This window comes from Martes martes (genome assembly GCF_963455335.1).
Source record: "Martes martes genome assembly, chromosome: 7".
In the NCBI taxonomy this organism is placed as follows: Eukaryota; Metazoa; Chordata; class Mammalia; order Carnivora; family Mustelidae; genus Martes; species Martes martes.
This window is the reverse complement of record NC_137894.1, coordinates 105,485,328-105,502,382: the sequence shown is the minus strand read 5'-3', so window position 1 is coordinate 105,502,382 and position 17,055 is coordinate 105,485,328. Positions and strand designations below refer to the sequence as shown.

Here is a 17,055-nt window from a genome sequence, read left to right as displayed (position 1 = left end):
AGCACAGGGTAAGGTGATTTAAAGTGGAGAAGTGGCTTCAGGGAATTTGAAAGCTGAGCTTCCAGGGCAAGGCAATAGAAAAGCTAAAATTTGGTAAAGGTTTGGATCAGGGTGGGGAATAGAGGGTAAGGAGATCAAAGAAAAAGATGAGCCTAAGCTTTAAACTGTGTGACCACAAAGTTTGAGGTGCCCTTAAAGTAAGTATAGGAGGAAGAATAGGTTTGCAAAGAAAGATAATCCACTTTGAGACATTATGTGTTTTTAGGGCTTTTGAGATATGTCCAGTTCCAGATACAGGATTGGACCCTGGGAGACAGGTCAAGACCTAGAGATTTGGAAGTATTCTACATTTTATTGTTGTTGTTTTTAATTTTTTATTTATTTGACACAGAGAGAGAGAGAGAGACAGTGAGAGAGGGAACAGGAGCAGGGGGAGTGGGAGAGGGAGAAGCAGGCTTCCCGCTGAGCAGGGAGCCTGATGTGGTGCTTGATCCCAGGACCCTGCGATTATGACCTGAGCCGAAGGCAGAGGCTTAACAACTAAGCCACCCAGGCGCCCCTGAAAGTATTCTACATTTTTAAAAAATTTATTTGAAATCATGAGATTAAAAGAGAATGCCAAGGTTTGGATATTAGTGAACGTGAGGAAAACCATTGGGAGAGAAAAAAGGGACTTTCAAATGAGATGATTAGTTTTTTACATAGCTTGTTGAAATTCATCTATTTTCTTTATGTCACAAAATATATGCATATAAATGTATATAAAGACCATGTGAATGAGCATGTGGTGGGTAGCGATTTTAGTATGTTCACAGGCATATGGGTTGGGTGACATTGAGTTATAAGGATATTAAAGATGGAGTAGGGGATTATGGTAAGTGAAATAAGTTAGAGAAAGACAAATACCACATGACCTCACTTATATGTGAAAATCTAAAAAAAAACCAAAACAAAAAGCAGAAACAGACTGATAAATACAGAAAACAAATTCATGGTTGCCAGTGTGGGGGGGAATGGGGGGATGGGCAAAATAGGTGAAAGATAGCGAGAGATTCAGGCTTCCCGTTAGGAAATGAATAAGTCACAGGGATAAAAGGTACAGCATAGGGAATATAGTCAGTGGTATTGTAATAAGGTAGTATGGTGACAGGTGGTAGCTGCACTTATAGTGAGCATAGTATAATTTATAAACTTGTCCAGTCTGTGTGTTGTGCAACTAAAACTAATGTAACATTGTGTATCAACTATACTTCAATAACATAAAGACAAGGAGTGACCAATTGTTAGTTATAAAGTTTCACATTGAAACTTCCTTTAATATAGAAAACATTTCATACTAGGTAAACATTCATAAATAGGACTATAAAATAAACAGTGTATAATGTAATCATAGCTTGCCATTAACTAGTTTTTAACTTTGTTGTAAAATACAATATATTTAAAATAACAATTCTGAAAAGTTTATATTAATATCTGATAAGTATAGGGTGAAAAGGATAGAATTTTTCAGAATTTGGTTTTAAGAACTTTTAATTTTCTTGTGTGGTTCTTAAATTTCATTATTTTTTCCTATCAATAATTTCACAGATTAGGTTTTTAATTTTAGGAGTGTTTTAATTAATATTATTTTAGAAAGTTGTCACCACTGGAAACTTATTTTAGGTATTTGTTTAAAAAGAGCATAATAGAATTGTTGATAGACTGAAAATCACTAAATTGGAATATTTAAAAGGCTAGAGTTTCATTTTAAAAATTCTGTTAAGGGGCGCCTGAGTGGCTCAGTGGGTTAAGCCTCTGCCTTCGGCTCAGGTCATGATCCCAGGGTCCTGGGATTGAGCCCCGCATCGGGCTCTCTGCTCAGCAGGGAGCTTGCTTCCCTTCCTCTCTCTCTGCCTGCCTCTCTGCCTACTTGTGATCTCTGTCTGTCAAATAAATAAATAAAATCTTTAAAAAAAAAATTCTGTTAAAAATTTTAAGAGTTTGTGAATGTAACTTTCACTAAAAGATCAAACTCTAAATATCTACATGTGTATTCACTATTTCACTCTTTAATTTACAAAAATTAAGGTATATGTAGATCTGAATTACAACAATTTCCCCTTATTTTGGCACACATAGTAAGAGCGGACTGTGCAGATGAGATTTCATAGTCTTCCCAGCGTCCTACACTAAGATTGGAACATAAATTAGTCTCTTCTATTACACTGTTACCAAGGATATGTCTCAGTAATACTAATTTCTAAAACTAGAGCTGAAGTTTTTAGATGTCCTTTTCTTGGCGTTTACCTGCTAACTTCTTTATTTATAAATGTACCAACTGTTTAGGATCATGTGAACATTATCTTCACTTTCCTTTAGAATGAATATATAAGGAAATGCAATGAACAAATTGCCTGATAAAATTTTTGTTTGAAATTGTAATTGAATGTGTGTGTGGGGGGGAGGGTGGAGAGGGAGTATAGTGTAATTTGTCTAAAGGTAGAGGAAAGTTTAAATACCTTCTCACAATCTCTCCAGATTCAAGATACTATTGCTGTTGAATGAAAATTCCACACTGGTTAGAATGACTTCGTACAGCTTACAATGGGATGCTCCCTTTGGGTTAATATATTTAAAAATATGAAAACTGGCAATTATTCACAGATAAATATTTAAGGGAAATTAAACCACATGTAGAAAAAAACAGTACACAAAAACCTTGTACATAAACTTTGTATCAACAACAAAATTTATACATAAAATATAAATAACAACAGTATCAACAGTAACCAATGTTGGTGGGATAGTAGATTGGAGGTACACTTTGAAACTAGCTTGGCTCTGCATTTCCCTTTGACAGAGAAATTTCATCTCTAGAAATATACTTTACAGATGTACCACCTTTATAGATTTCTCACCTAAGTATGCAATGATATTTGTACAAAGATGTATTTACAATGTAGCAAAACACAAAACATTCTTCAACAGAGAACAGGTTAAATTAAGGTAAATAAAGTATATCTGCATGTATTGCTATGCAAACATGTCTAACTTAAGTAAAAAATTTAAAATTTACTATTTGTATAACTTAAAAGTTATAGTATGATTGTAAGGGACTATTTAGCCAGAGTGATTTCATCTCGGTTAAACAGTGATTTTGTTGTTTATGCAGTAAAACTTAAACTGACCCTGCCCCCCACCCTCCAGGGGAACTTACTTAAAAGCAAGTCCAGGAAGCCAGTAAAATATGGTCGACCAGTCCCTGATAACAGAGCCCAAATACAAGGACGGGTCAGGTCAGGCGGAGATAGCAGAGCCTGAATGCCGGGATGAGTCGGGCCAGGTGGAGACATCCAATCAGTGGAGCGTGCATACTGTCTCCCTAGCTACCAAGGAGTGTGGGCCCCACCTTTTGGGCGCCAATTCTGACCAAGGTGACAGGCTAGTTCAAATAGCTACTATGGGGTGAATTGTAATTCAATTGGCCACCCGTGTGTGACCTAGAATGACTGTGTAGCTTTCTCTGTGTGTTGCAATCTCATTGACCACCTGTGTGTGGCCAGGCTCAACCACATGGCCTTTGCTCTATAAAAGTTAGTCTGTGAGGCTGGGAGTCGCTCGCTCTCTCTGTAAGAGGCGGCCCGGAACAGTCGGTTTGATTCTCGATGCTTGGCACAAAATAAAGCTTTGCATGACCTTCGCTTTATATCAGTCTCGCTCCTTTGATCACGGACCCTAACATGATCTTATGTTAAAATCTAGATGTATGCATGAGCATGCTTTGTATATGCTTATTTTTGAAGGATACATAAGGAACTATGAGAGAAGTTAACCTCTAGAAGTTAATTGGGGTTTGATGGGAAGGGAAACTTTTACTTTTTATGTTACTCTTTTGTGCTGTTAAAGTATTTTTAACAGTTTGTATCACTTTTGTAATCTTCAAATATAAAATTACACTCAAAATTAAACTGACAATCAAAAATATCTCTACACCCTGCCCCCCAAAATCCCACCAAGCCACTATATAACTTGAAAGGTGGCATAGTGGATTTTTGTTTTTATAATAGTACCTTTATCCAGAAAATGATTGGAAGATATAGTTGCTAGTTTGTATGAGTAAATGATTACAGTATTGATGCTTTTATAGGGAGAGAAATGCTGTTATTTTTAAATAACAGCATTATTGGAAATTATAATGTTGGAAATTATAATGTTATAATTTATAATTATAATGTTCTAACATTATAATTATAATGTTCTAATCAGAGACTGCTTAGAATCTGGACCACTCCAGTGATATATCTGTAGGAATCCTTAAAGTGAGTTCATTTTATACTAAGTGAGAGCCTTTGCTGAACTTATATATACATTCTCAAGATGAGAATTTCTTTGTAATGTTGCATATAAAATTTTAATTTTTGGTATATATGTAAATTTTATGCAATTAGTGTTATTTATATAGACATGTATATATGCTATATATAACAAAATATGGGAATCCTATTTTATTGAACGAGCAATATCTAAATGTTAATGGAAGAAATTTACTTTTTTTTTTAATGGAGGAAATTTTCATACATGGCTTGTCTTTAGCAATATAATTTTATTTTTATTGTAAGATTTTATTTGTAAGTAATCTCTATACCCAGTGTGGGGCTTGAACTCACAACTCCAAGATCAAGAGTCCCACATTCCACTGAGTGAGTCAGCCAAGCACCCCAGCAATATAATTTTAAAGTACAATTTTGGGGGGCTCCTGGGTGGCTCAGTCAGTTGAGCATCCAACTCTTGATTTAAGCTCAGGTCATGATCTCGGGGTCATGAGATGGAGCCTCACGTTGGTCTCCATGCTGGGCATGGGGCCTGCTTAAGATTCTCTCTCTCTCCCTCCTGTTGCCCCTCCCCACACCACCATCTCTCTCTCTAAAAAAAAATAAAGTACAACAATTTTTAATAAAACTTATTCTAGTAATAACAATTTTTTTTTTTTACCAGAGTTGCTTTTTAGGCTTATAGCTTAAATGAAAACCAATGTATAGAAACGAATATTAGAATAATTATTAATCCTACTGAATTAAAATTCTGTTGTGTATGAATTTCAAGCCAAATACTGGATTCATGTTTTTACATAGAAATTTTCCTCCTTAAAGACTTTGGAATTAGAAAATGTATATAACAACAAAGAGCAGCAGGCAAGAAAGAGATGTATTAACCTGTGGAAGCAACCATGTGTTAAGAAACAAACAGGGGACGTGAGTGGGGGAACGGGTTAAATAGGTGATGGGGATTCAAGAGGGCACTTGTGATGAGCACTGGGTATGTAAGCGTTGAATCACTAAATTCTACACCTGAAACAAATATTACACTGTATGTTAACTGGAATTTAAATAAAAACTTAAAAGAAACAGTGGATCATTTTTGTGGTTTTATATAAAATTATGGATTTTTTCCCCTGTGAATCTTCTCCCTCATAACTTTTTCTTTTGGTAAAAATAATAAAATTTTAGAGACAAGCTTTTTTTTAAGGGCACATAGGGCCTAACAAATGTAATAAAAACCAACATATATTTATGTTCTCTGCTGAAAAAAATCGAATGAAAGTATTTTTGTTTAGAGTGGCCCACTTAGTGTAGAGGCATACACTTTGAATTCCACAATTCAGTCAGTGTCCCTGTGCAACTTGATCCTCTATCATTGATATATCTGGGCAGATATACTCTGGGCTAGAACACTGGACTATGAAAACCTGAAAGTTACACTCTATAAAAAGATTTCCTTTTTGAATCTGTGTCCCTTTTCCCCTAACAGACTTCCTTTTTGAATCTGTGTCCCTTTTCCCCCAACATTTTTTTTTAAAAACTATCTTAAAAATACTAACCTGAATGTGAAGTGTATTCCTCCGGGAAGAATTTTTATTCCTTTTTTTTCTGGTGCACATGGTGAATAATGTTTGCCTTATGAGAACGTGAACAAGGAGGGCCCTAAGCTAATTTTCCCTCCTTTTAATTATAGCATTAATATCCCATCCATTACTACCTCCTCCCCAAGAAAAGGACTCATTCTGTTCAGAAACAATAGCAATCCTACCTGAGAACCCTCTACAATACTTTGTACCCTTTTCATAATTTCTATTTACTGTACCAATATTTTTCTCACTCCTTGTCAAAGCATTAATTCAAACAGTGATTTCTTCCTTCTTGGATAAATGGACATGGGAACTTCAGATTATAATGTGGAAATTTAAGAAAACAGTGCTCTTACTGTGAAGGAAATTTATGCAAATTTTTAAGGTTTTTAATTTTAAATTTTTAAGTTTTCTAGATAATCACACTTTAAACTTAGGAATGAGCTTTATTTATTGTTAAGCAGGCCTTCACAAAACATGGTTATCGGAAAACTGAATTCCGCTGACTTTAGTATTGACCACTTTTCCTGGGATGGTGATTTCTGTCAGTATTAACATTAGGTAATTTGTCACCTTAATCAGAATTCATTAACAATTTAGTTTCTGAGGGGTCTCTCTTTAAGGTCAATAAATAAAAATGTGAAATCCAGTATTGTTAAGATTTCTGCTACATAATAGTCAAATTATTTTATGTTTAGCCCCTTTGATTAAAAGTAATGGTCAAAGATGTTGAAGCCCTGGAAGGTGATTTTGAAGATGGAGAAGTGCTAGAGCTACCCAGGCAGCAATCAGAAACAATTAGGAAAAATGTACCAATGCTTCATTCTTTCTCTAGGCTGCATGACAAATTACATTTAATATTTCAGGCTTATTGCATTTTAAAATAAAGGCCTCCAATGAAGCAATTTTCAAGACAACTCCAATCAAAAGATATTGCTTAAAATTTTCTTATTGCCATAGAAATGAAAAGAGTGATTGTCCATGCTGATTAACTTGGAGATTGCTTTGGGAAGAATTTGACAGTTTTGTAACAGCCCCATTATAATTTACAACCCATGAAGAAGAATTGAATACTACGCTGAATATCAGGATAGTTTAAATCTTCCTTTTTATTTGATAATTTTTTTCTAGTACTTTAACATAAAGAGAATACCTTATAATATGTATTTTAATACATATATAATTGATTTTTATCATGATTCTTTAAAATTATTCTCAATTAGATCAAACAGAAAATATATAGCATAATATGTATACCAAAAATATATGGTGATTCCTAGCATGGAAAGTTTTGTCAGTTTGTCAGGTACAAAGATGAAAAAGAAACATTACTTAATCTCAAGTAACTCACAGTTTAATGGCTAGAAAATTCACACACAAAAAGCCAAAATAAGACAAAGAGAACCTAGAGCCAATGACATTTTGGTTACGATGAGTTGAGAGTGGCTGATACTATTTTGTTTGCTTATACATAAATGCTAAATAAAGGTTGTATCTACCCAATCCCACAAAAGATGGCAAGTTAAGAAAGTGACCCCACAATACTATTTTATGTTTAGAATGAAAGGTTATAATTGAGTGAAATTACATTACACCTGACAATGAATAGGAAAATGTTTACATACCAAGAAAGATCTTTATGCTAGCAAGAAAATTCATTTTTTAATGGACCTTCTGATTTGCTGGCCAAATTTTTTATTGCTTTAAAATAGTTTAAGCCAGTCTAAAAAGCACTGGCTATCATAAATTAGCAAACAAAGTAAGATTCAGGAATGGTGAGGATTCAGTTAAATGGCATTCTTGTTTATCCATTCATGAATTCAATTAGTAAAATTGTATTGTGTGTTTACCAGGTGATAGGCAGCTTGTTAGGGAATTAGAGATGAATAGAAGGATAACTCCCTCCAGTCATGGGTCACTGTGGTGAGACTGCTGGGGTAATACAAACTGTTGTGGTCCCTTTGGAAATAAATTTAGTGATATTTGTCAACAACTCTAAAAACCATATGAACTTTTTAACATTAATACCTTCCTATGGAAAGTATTCAACAGAAAGAAAAAGGATTTATGAACATACGTATTTGTATATTTCTAATGATGTAAAACTGGAAGCAACTTGAATGTTCAAAGTTTCAATGATTAAGAAAATAATAATATTTCCCTTTGGCTGAATATAATATAGACATTAAAATGATAAATTGGGGCTTTGTAGTAATGTCATGGAAAATGCTTAGATGTATAATGGAGAAAAAAATCCAAAAATTATATAAAGTATTACAGTTCTGTAAAAATACACAAATGAGAAAGCTTTTGGATTTTAGAAAATAGTAGCTGTTTTAACATGGTTAGATGATCATTTCAGTGTTTGTTTTTGAAATGTATTTTATTTAAAAATAAAACATTTTAATGTATAAAAGTAGTTCTCAGTTGAACTCTTGGGCATTGCCTGTGGGACTATAAAATGGTGCAGCTGCTGTGAAAAATGGTATAGCGTCTCCTCAAAAAATTAAACATAGAATTACTATATAATTCAGAAATTCTACTTCTAGATATACCCCAAAGAAGTGAAAGCAGGGACTTGAAGACATATTTTTACACCAGTGTTCATAGCAGCATTATTCATAATAGCAGCATTATTCCATAAGAGGTGGCAGGAAACCAACTGTCCATTGATGGATGAATGGATAAGCAAAATGTGGTATGTACATACCATGGAATATTATTCAGCCTTGGAAGGAAATTCTGATATATGCTGTGACATGGATGGACTTTGAAGACATAATGCTAAGTGAAACAAACTAGTCACAAGAAGGCAAATACTGTATGGTTCCATTTATATGAGTGTAATCAAATTCATAGGGACAGAAAATAAAATGGCGGTTGCAAGGGGCTTAGAGAAGGGGGAGTAGGGAGTTATTGTTCATTGAGTACAGAGTATCGGTTTTGCAAGGTGCAAAGAGATCTAGAGATGGGTGGGGGTGATGGTAACACAACACTGTGAATGTAACTAATGCCATTCATCTGTACAATTAAAAATGGTTCAGATGGTAAATTTTATGTGTGTTCCACCACATTTGAAAAGACAAAGGTAAAAATGGTAAATTTTATGTTTTGTATATTTTACTACAATAAAAATTTTTTTAAGTGGTTGAAGCTAAGGATGAATTTCTAGATGTGCATCAGAAGTTGAAAAGAGGGCTAGTCAATAGATTTAAAAATACAGTACCATGAAAAAATGAAATGTATAAAGCAGTTAGGAAAAGAATATTTTATTTTATTCTTTTATTTATATTCAATTAATTAACATTATATAATGTATTATTAGTTTCAGAGGTAGAAATCAGTTATTCAACAGTCTTATATAATGCCCAGTGCTCATTACATCACATGTTCTCCTTAATATCACCCAGTTACCCATCTCCTCACCCTCTCCTCTCCAGCAACCCTGTTTGTTTCCTATGATTTTTTAAAAATTATGTTAGTCACCATACAGTACATCATTAGTTTCTGATGTAGTGTTCCAAGATTCATTGTTTATGTATAACACCCAGTGCTCTATGCAATATGTGCCCTCCTTAATACCCATCACCAGGCTCTCCTACAATTTGTCTCCCTCTCTGATTTTGTCTTATTTTTCCCTCCCTTCCCCAGTGATCCTGTTTTGTTACTTAAATTCCGCACATGAGTGAGGTAATTGTCTTTCTCTAACTGACTTATTTTGCTTAACATAATACTCTCTAGTTCCATCCACATTGTTGCAAATGGCAAGATTTCATGTTTTTGTTGGCAGAGTAGTATTCCAGTGTGTGTGTGTTTGTGTGTGTGTGTGTTTGTGTGTGTGTGTGTTTGTGTGTGTGTGTGTATGACATTTTCTTTATCCATTCATTTGTCGATAGACATCTGGGTTCTTTCCACAGTTTGGCTATTGTGGACATTGGTGCTATAAACATTGGGGAAGCAGGTGCCCCTTCAGATCACTACGTTTGTATCTTTGAGGTAAGTACCCAGTGGTGTAGTTGCTGGGTCATAGGGTAGCACTATTTTTAACTTCTGGAGGAACCTCCATACTGTTTTCCAGAGTGACTGCTCCAGCTTGCATTCCCACCAACATTTTAAGAGGGTTCTGTTCCATTGAGCTATGTGTTTTTGTGCCAGTTGGAAAAATAATTTTAAGTTGAGTATCACCAAATTATATTGTATTATGTTCAAATTTATGATTTGAAATTTGTTCTACTTGCTCTTCATGCTTTTCTAAGCTCATGTATGTTGGTAGTAGCAAAAAGTAATTGTCAGACTAATTTAATGTTCAATCACAATATTATAGATGAAAAGAGATGCTTGTGTTAGAGGTGAGAAACCAGAGGTCCAGAGAAGTTAGGATTTTATAGATAATTATAAATCTTACTGTAGTGGATCCTTTGACTTTTATTATAACATTATTTAATTTGTATCCCACCTCAGGCAAGCCAGATTGTAATCTTAAAAAAAAAAACCTTATGAAATATTCAATTATTTCTTTCCTATTAAGAAAGTCTTAAACATGAATTTCCTATGGTATAGCTTTAATCTCTATCTTTTACTCCTGCTTTTGACTTTCTCAAGCAATTAACTTCACAGCTTTTCTTTTCCTAGACCCTAGTTCCTTTGATCCTAAGTTGCATTTTCTTTACTTTTAAAACTATCTTTTTTATGAATTGATGACCAAATATCCTTCCTACCCCTACTGTGGGAAGTGGGGTAATGTATTTCTTCGTTACTCTTTAATTGTAGAACTCAAAACAGAAAGGATATTATCTTCTACATCTTATGCATTGCACTATGTCAGAACACTTTTAGTTGCAAATGTAGCAATTAAATTCCGTGGAAGATTTATTAGCTTATGTAACTGGGAGGTCCAATGGTAGATCTTAAGACTGCATCCGGAGGCTCAAAGACCACTGTCAGGACTTTCTCCACTCTTGGTTTGTATTGATTTATTCTTCAAATAGATTCTCTCTTGGTGGCAGACAAATGCTTCAGAGACTTCCCAAGGACCTAACCAGTTAAGCAATTGCAGTGGAAGAAATAAATCACTCTCCTAATGTCCATATCTCAATTTCAGGTCCTGGGTGCCTACCCCTACCAGCGGCAGCCCCAATACTAACATAGACTTGAAGAGCAGTTTCCTAAAGGAATCTGAAAAAACAAGGTAAAAAAACTGTCTGGGCAGACAAAAAGAACAGCTCCCATAGTTTATAGTGAAGCCACTTCAAAAAATTCTAAACATCGTTGTTCCTGTTCAACTCCATTAAAATGGTTTAAATCATTCATGTACTGCATATTTATTGCCTTTTGGTTGCCCCAAAATTTAAATCCTTTTCTTTTGTTTGCTTTTGTGGCAGCCTTAGTGGGAAAGCAGGATCCCACCTGGAAAGTTGAAAAATACTGATGCTTGTTTTAAACTCTCATAACTCAGATTTTGGCAGGCAGTGTCAGTTTGGCCATGTTCCTGGGGCTTTTAATGTAATCATGGGAAGCAAAGAAGCAGGAATAGTTAGAATAGTGTCCAGCAGCACCCATGTAGCAACAAGGCAGCAGTACCCTAATTAAATTATTCCTGTGTCATAACATTGTCTATGATTGTGACCACTCAGCTTTCCATGGAGCTCATTCTAAGAGCCTGGTTTTCCAGCCTTCTTATTTTGTGAGCTATTCACATTGATAAATACTGTTAACTAATCTACAGAACTTAACAGATTTCACCAGTTTTTCCATTCATGTCCTTTTCCTGGTCCAAGATCCAATCCAGCATCCCATATATTACACTAGTTGTTATTTCTCCTTAGTTTTCTCCAATCTATTATAGTTCCTCAGTTTTTTTTTTTAAAGATTTTATTTATGTATTTGACAGATAGAGATCACAAGTAGGCAAAGAGAGAGGAGGAAGCAGGCTCCCTGCTGTGCAGAGAGCCCGATGCAGGTCTCGATCCCAGGACCCCGAGATCATGACCAGAGCCAAAGGCAGAGGCTCAACCCACTGAGCCACTCAGGCGCCCCAGTTCCTCAGTTTTCATTATTTAATGCCCTTGACCCTTTTGATGAGTTATTGGCCAATTACATGTAGAATGCCCCTTAGTTTGAGTCTTTCTGATATTTTCTCGTGATCACTTTATGTATTTTTGGCAAGAATACCACAGAACTATCAGTACATCATATCAGGGTATTACTATATCTTATTATTGGTAATGTTAACTTTGATCACTTAAAGTGGTGTTTACCAGGTTTTTCCCCTGTCAAGTTACTATTTTTCTATTTGCAGTTAAAATATATTGTGGGAAAATTCTTAGAAGCCGTTCTAATATCCTGGCTATACTGCCATCTATTAATTTTAGTATTCATAGATGATTACCTGTGGTATTTTCCCACAATTATCAGTACTCTTTACATGTTCCAGTGTGTTTTTCCCCCACATCCCCAAGCAATTCTCCAGTTCTTAGTAGAGTTGACTGAATGTATACAAATTTAACTTAATTCTGACATTATCTATCTGGAGATAGCATCAGATCTCACATGCTGAGAGTTCTGTCTCATAAGACTGGCCCTATTTCAGACACCAGCCTCAAGTTCAGGTTGTTACTTGTGCCTTTGATTGGCTATAAATCGGAGGTTCCCATAACCCTCTCCTCAGATTAGATTAATTTGCTAGGGTCACTCACAGAACTCAGAGAAACATTTACGTATGTTTACCAGTTTATTATAAAAGATATAAAGGATAGAGACGAAGAAGAGGTACATAGAGCAGGGTCCAAAAGAGGTACATAGAGCAAGGTCCAGCACAAGGTCCCTAGTGCTGGAGCTTCTGTCCCTATGAACCTGGGGTGTGCTAACCACCCTGTCATGTGGACTGTGTGACAACCTGGAAGCTCATTATGAAGAGTTGTTACAAATCTTTAATCTCTAGCTTCTACCCCACTTTCCCTTCCCAGAGGTCATGAGCGGGGCTGAAAGTTCTAACCCTCTAATTAGTGGGTCTTTCTGGTGACCAGATCCATACTGATGCTATCTACAGCCCCACCCTTTGCCACCTCATTAGCATAAACTCAGGTGTTCTTTAGAGGGTTCCTTATGAATGACAAAAGATACTCATCACTCAGAAAATTCCAAGGGTTTTAGGAGCTTTGTGTCAGAAACCAGGGATAAAGACTGAATAGATTTCTTCTTTTGCTACACAGTCTATTGAGTGCAGGAGAAAATTCTGTTCCCTGATTAGTAACAAAGATTTGTAAATGTGAACCTGATTAGAAATTCTTTTCATCAGTAAGTTAAAGAAATGGCAGAGATGTTTGTGAAAGTTATAGGAAAAACTGTGTGTAAATGTTAAGTTATTTACTTCTGCAGAGAAGAGCACAGATGTACAATCCAGTTATCTCTATTTATTTGTGGGGTCAGTATGATTCCTGATGGGAGTAAGGAACTTCTGTGTTGACTCTTAGTTTTGTTTTGTTTTGTTTTAAGATTTATTTATTTATTTGACAGAGAGAGAAAGAGAGAGAGAGATCACAAGTAGGCAGAGAGGCAGGCAGAGGGTGGGGCAGGGGGTGGGGAGCAGAGAGCCCCATGCTGGGTTCGATCCCAGGACCCTGAGATCATGACCCAAACTGAAGGCAGAGGCTCAACCCACTGAGCCACCCAGGCGCCCCTGACTCTTAAGTTTTTTTTTTTTTTTTTTTTTTTTTAAAGATTTTATTTATTTATTTGATAGACAGAGATCACAAGTAGGCAGAGAGGCAGGCAGAGAGAGAGGAGGGAAGCAGGCTCCCCGCTGAGCAGAGAGCCCGATGCGGGGCTCGATCCCAGGACCCCGGGATCATGACCTGAGCCGAAGGCAGAGGCTTTAACCCACTGAGCCACCCAGGCGCCCCCTGACTCTTAAGTTTTAATCCCACTTTTCTCTTTGTGCAGAATAAACCTGGGTCCACAGCAAAGGATGGGGAAAGCTATGTAAACAACAAAGAGCTAGAACTCCCTAAATCCCCAGCCATCTCATACTTGACAGGAAGATAATAAGCTCCTTCATTTTCTCAATGCAAAAACCTTCCAGGTTGTGACTGCCGTAAGTACAAAGGATAAGTTACTATGGATACATCACACTTGATTACATTATCTGATTATATAGAGCACAAATGCTCTCAAATTTAACATCCCCAGACATTTTCCCAAGATAGAGCTAGCCAGATCATAAGTTATTTTGCCTATAATTCTCACGTATTCATGTACATGAGTTTGGTTGATTTTGTTTTCATTATAATATCACTTTCATATGGTAGGGTTCCCATTGCCAGGACAACCAAAAGTAGTCATGAGGCTTTACCAAAACCTTAATCCATAGTAGGTGGTATCAGCTTTCTGACTCCTTGGGTTGAAAAAATACAAAACATTCTTTGCTTCTGTTGGGTGTTTCCCATTTTATCTAACTTTTCTCAAAGTTTCTATGTATACACTTCTTGAATTTAATAATCAAACTCATTTTATTTCTACTAACATTGATAAAAACCAATCTTTAAGACACTAGGTTTTCTTTAGATTAATGTAGATTTACTCAGCATTTTAGACACTAAACTCAAACATGAATTACTTTTGAGTGTTTAGAAAAGACATGAAAATCTTCATGTAAGAACTTCTAGATTAAAATAGGTGAATGAATCACTGTCCCAAATTTCTAACAAAATAACAACTACAACAACAGAAACAATAAAAAAATCTCCATCAACAACCACAGAGAAGGACCTAACCATAAACTTTAAATACTAGCTGACAATAAAGGAAACGGAAAAATTCTGAAGCATGGAGTAGGGCTATAGTTAATAAGATTTAATAATGAAAAAAATAATTCTTTAGGCTTTCAGTCCAAAATAGTAAATTACCTACAATCAAGGGGAAAAAATTCCACAGTAGAGTTGGAGGTGGAGTCACGCTGGGAGCTTAGTGAACAGTATGCATGATACTGTAGATTGCTGGGCTGTACACTAGGTTTGGTGTTTAGTCAAGCATAGATTTGAAGAGTTTTTTCAACCAGGAAAACTGATTTGTCCAAATCATCCACAAAATTCTTGACTCAGATCACAAATGAAGATTGGTTTAAGGACAACCTTCTGGGCTGGTGTTACATCTAAATGCTCTGAAAATTCCTCTGGAAAGACATTCACTAGTAGTTACCAGACATATGGTTTACTTTACTCAATCCTAGAGAAATTTTATCTTTGCAAGTTTGACAAGGAGTAGTCTGGCCCCCTTGACCTAGGCTGAAGTTAATTTCCAGAAAAGCAAGTGATTGCCTGTATGACGCCTATAAATATATGGAGTTAAAGACTTGATTTCAATGTTTACATGATTTCACACTTTATGAACTAATTGTGCAGTTAGTTTTTTTAATACTATAATAAGAATGAATAGTTATTTTTAATTTTTTATTTAAATTCAGTGAACATATAATATATTAGTTTCAGAGGTAGGGTGCAGTGATTCTTCAGTCTTATATAACACCCTGTGCTCATTATATCCCGTGCCCTCCTTAATGTCCATCACCCAGTTACCCCATACCCCCACCTTCCATCCCTCTAGCAACCCTCAGTTTGTTTCCTATGATTAAGAGTCTCTTGGGGCACCTGGGTGGCTCAGTGGGTTAAAGTTTCTGCCTTCGGCTCAGGTCATGATCCCAGGGTCCTGGGATTGAGCCCCGAATTGGGTTCTCTGCTCAGAAGGGAGCCTGCTTCTCCCCTCCCCTCTCTCTGCCTGCCTCTCTGCCTACTTGTGATCTCTGTCTGTCAAATAAAGAAATAAATAAAATCTTAAAAAATAAAAAGAGTCTCTTATGGTTTGCTCCCTCTCTGATTTTGTCTTGTTTTATTTTTTCATCTCTTCCCCTATGATCCTCTGTTATGTTTCTTAAATTCCACATATGAGTAAGATAATATGATAATTGTCTTTCTCTGATTGACTTATTTCACCTAGCATAATACCCTCTAGTTCCATCCATGTTGTTGCAAATGGCAAGACATCATTTTTTTTGAGTAATATTCCATTGGATATATATATATGATATATATATCACATCTTCTTTATCCATTCATCTGTCCACAATAGCCAAACTATGGAAAGAACCCAGATGTCCATCAAGAGAATGAATAGTTATAAGTGGAATTAATGAATTGAAAATTAAATAAAGTGACACGGGAATACCAGAATTCTATAAACATTGCAAGACTAATATGTAAAAACTACTGTGAAGGATTTTATCCATAATTAAAGTTCTTGTATTTGTGAACACTTTTTTCTAGCCATGGGACTAATTTAAAAATGTGGCTCCCAGAATTGAAGTCTGGTTTTCATGCTGCAATCACAACTTCAACCTTACATTAACATCTTGCTGTAGAAGAAAAAGGTGTCGGGTGTCAGTTCCAAACCAGATGAGTAATGAATTATAGATCGGCATTGGTGAAGCATTACAAATTTGCAAAAATCTTAGGCCTGAAGTGTAAAAGGAGGGAGTTTGCTAGAATCCAAAGAGTTTTAGGAGAGCCTAAGAGGAGCTGGGGCCCTTGTAAAGGAATACAGTTACTACTAAAGCCTAAATTTTATTCTTCTCCCTCTCTTTGATAAACTGCCAGTGTCTTCCATTGGCTAAACCCAACTGCCAGATAGACAAAGAACCCTGGTTGATGTTGTCCATGAGTCATTCTCTAGAGTCACAAAGCAGGAAAAAGGTGTAGAGTAGATCTGGAAGGGCAAATGGAAACTAACACATTTTATTTCAGTAAAAGTGCAGTTGATTATATTTTTGGCTGTTCATTTTTCTTTTATCTGGTCTCTTTCATTTAGGTTATGTGGCAGGTCCCTGAAATCTTCTACATTTATAATTCCTAGGTGAAATAATTTCATAGCTCGTGGGGTTGGCTCTGATACTGCTTTCTTTGTTATACTGATATTGAAGATTTGATAATGGAATATAATTGAGTTTTTGGTCTCCCAGATGGTGAGGTATACTTCTTTTATAAGTGTAAAAGAACATTAAGGGTATAATGTTATGAAATAGAAGCAATCTTCTATGTGGGAGGACAGCTCTTTGATTTATGTCATTCTTTTTGTTACTTGTGTATCCTCTATTCTCTGCCAAAACATTATTCATGTGCTTA

At 35.7% G+C, this 17,055-nt stretch overlaps 1 protein-coding gene across 1 annotated transcript in view; it reads left to right on the top strand.

The window, feature by feature from the left end:
- The window catches only part of RTN1 (reticulon 1), a gene marked incomplete at its 5' end in the record, with an annotated part of 387,521 nt that overhangs the window by 2,304 nt on the left and 368,162 nt on the right, over positions 1-17,055 (top strand). Inside the window, one exon of the mRNA XM_080808575.1 lies at positions 10,986-11,072. The remainder of the gene's footprint in view (positions 1-10,985; positions 11,073-17,055) is intronic.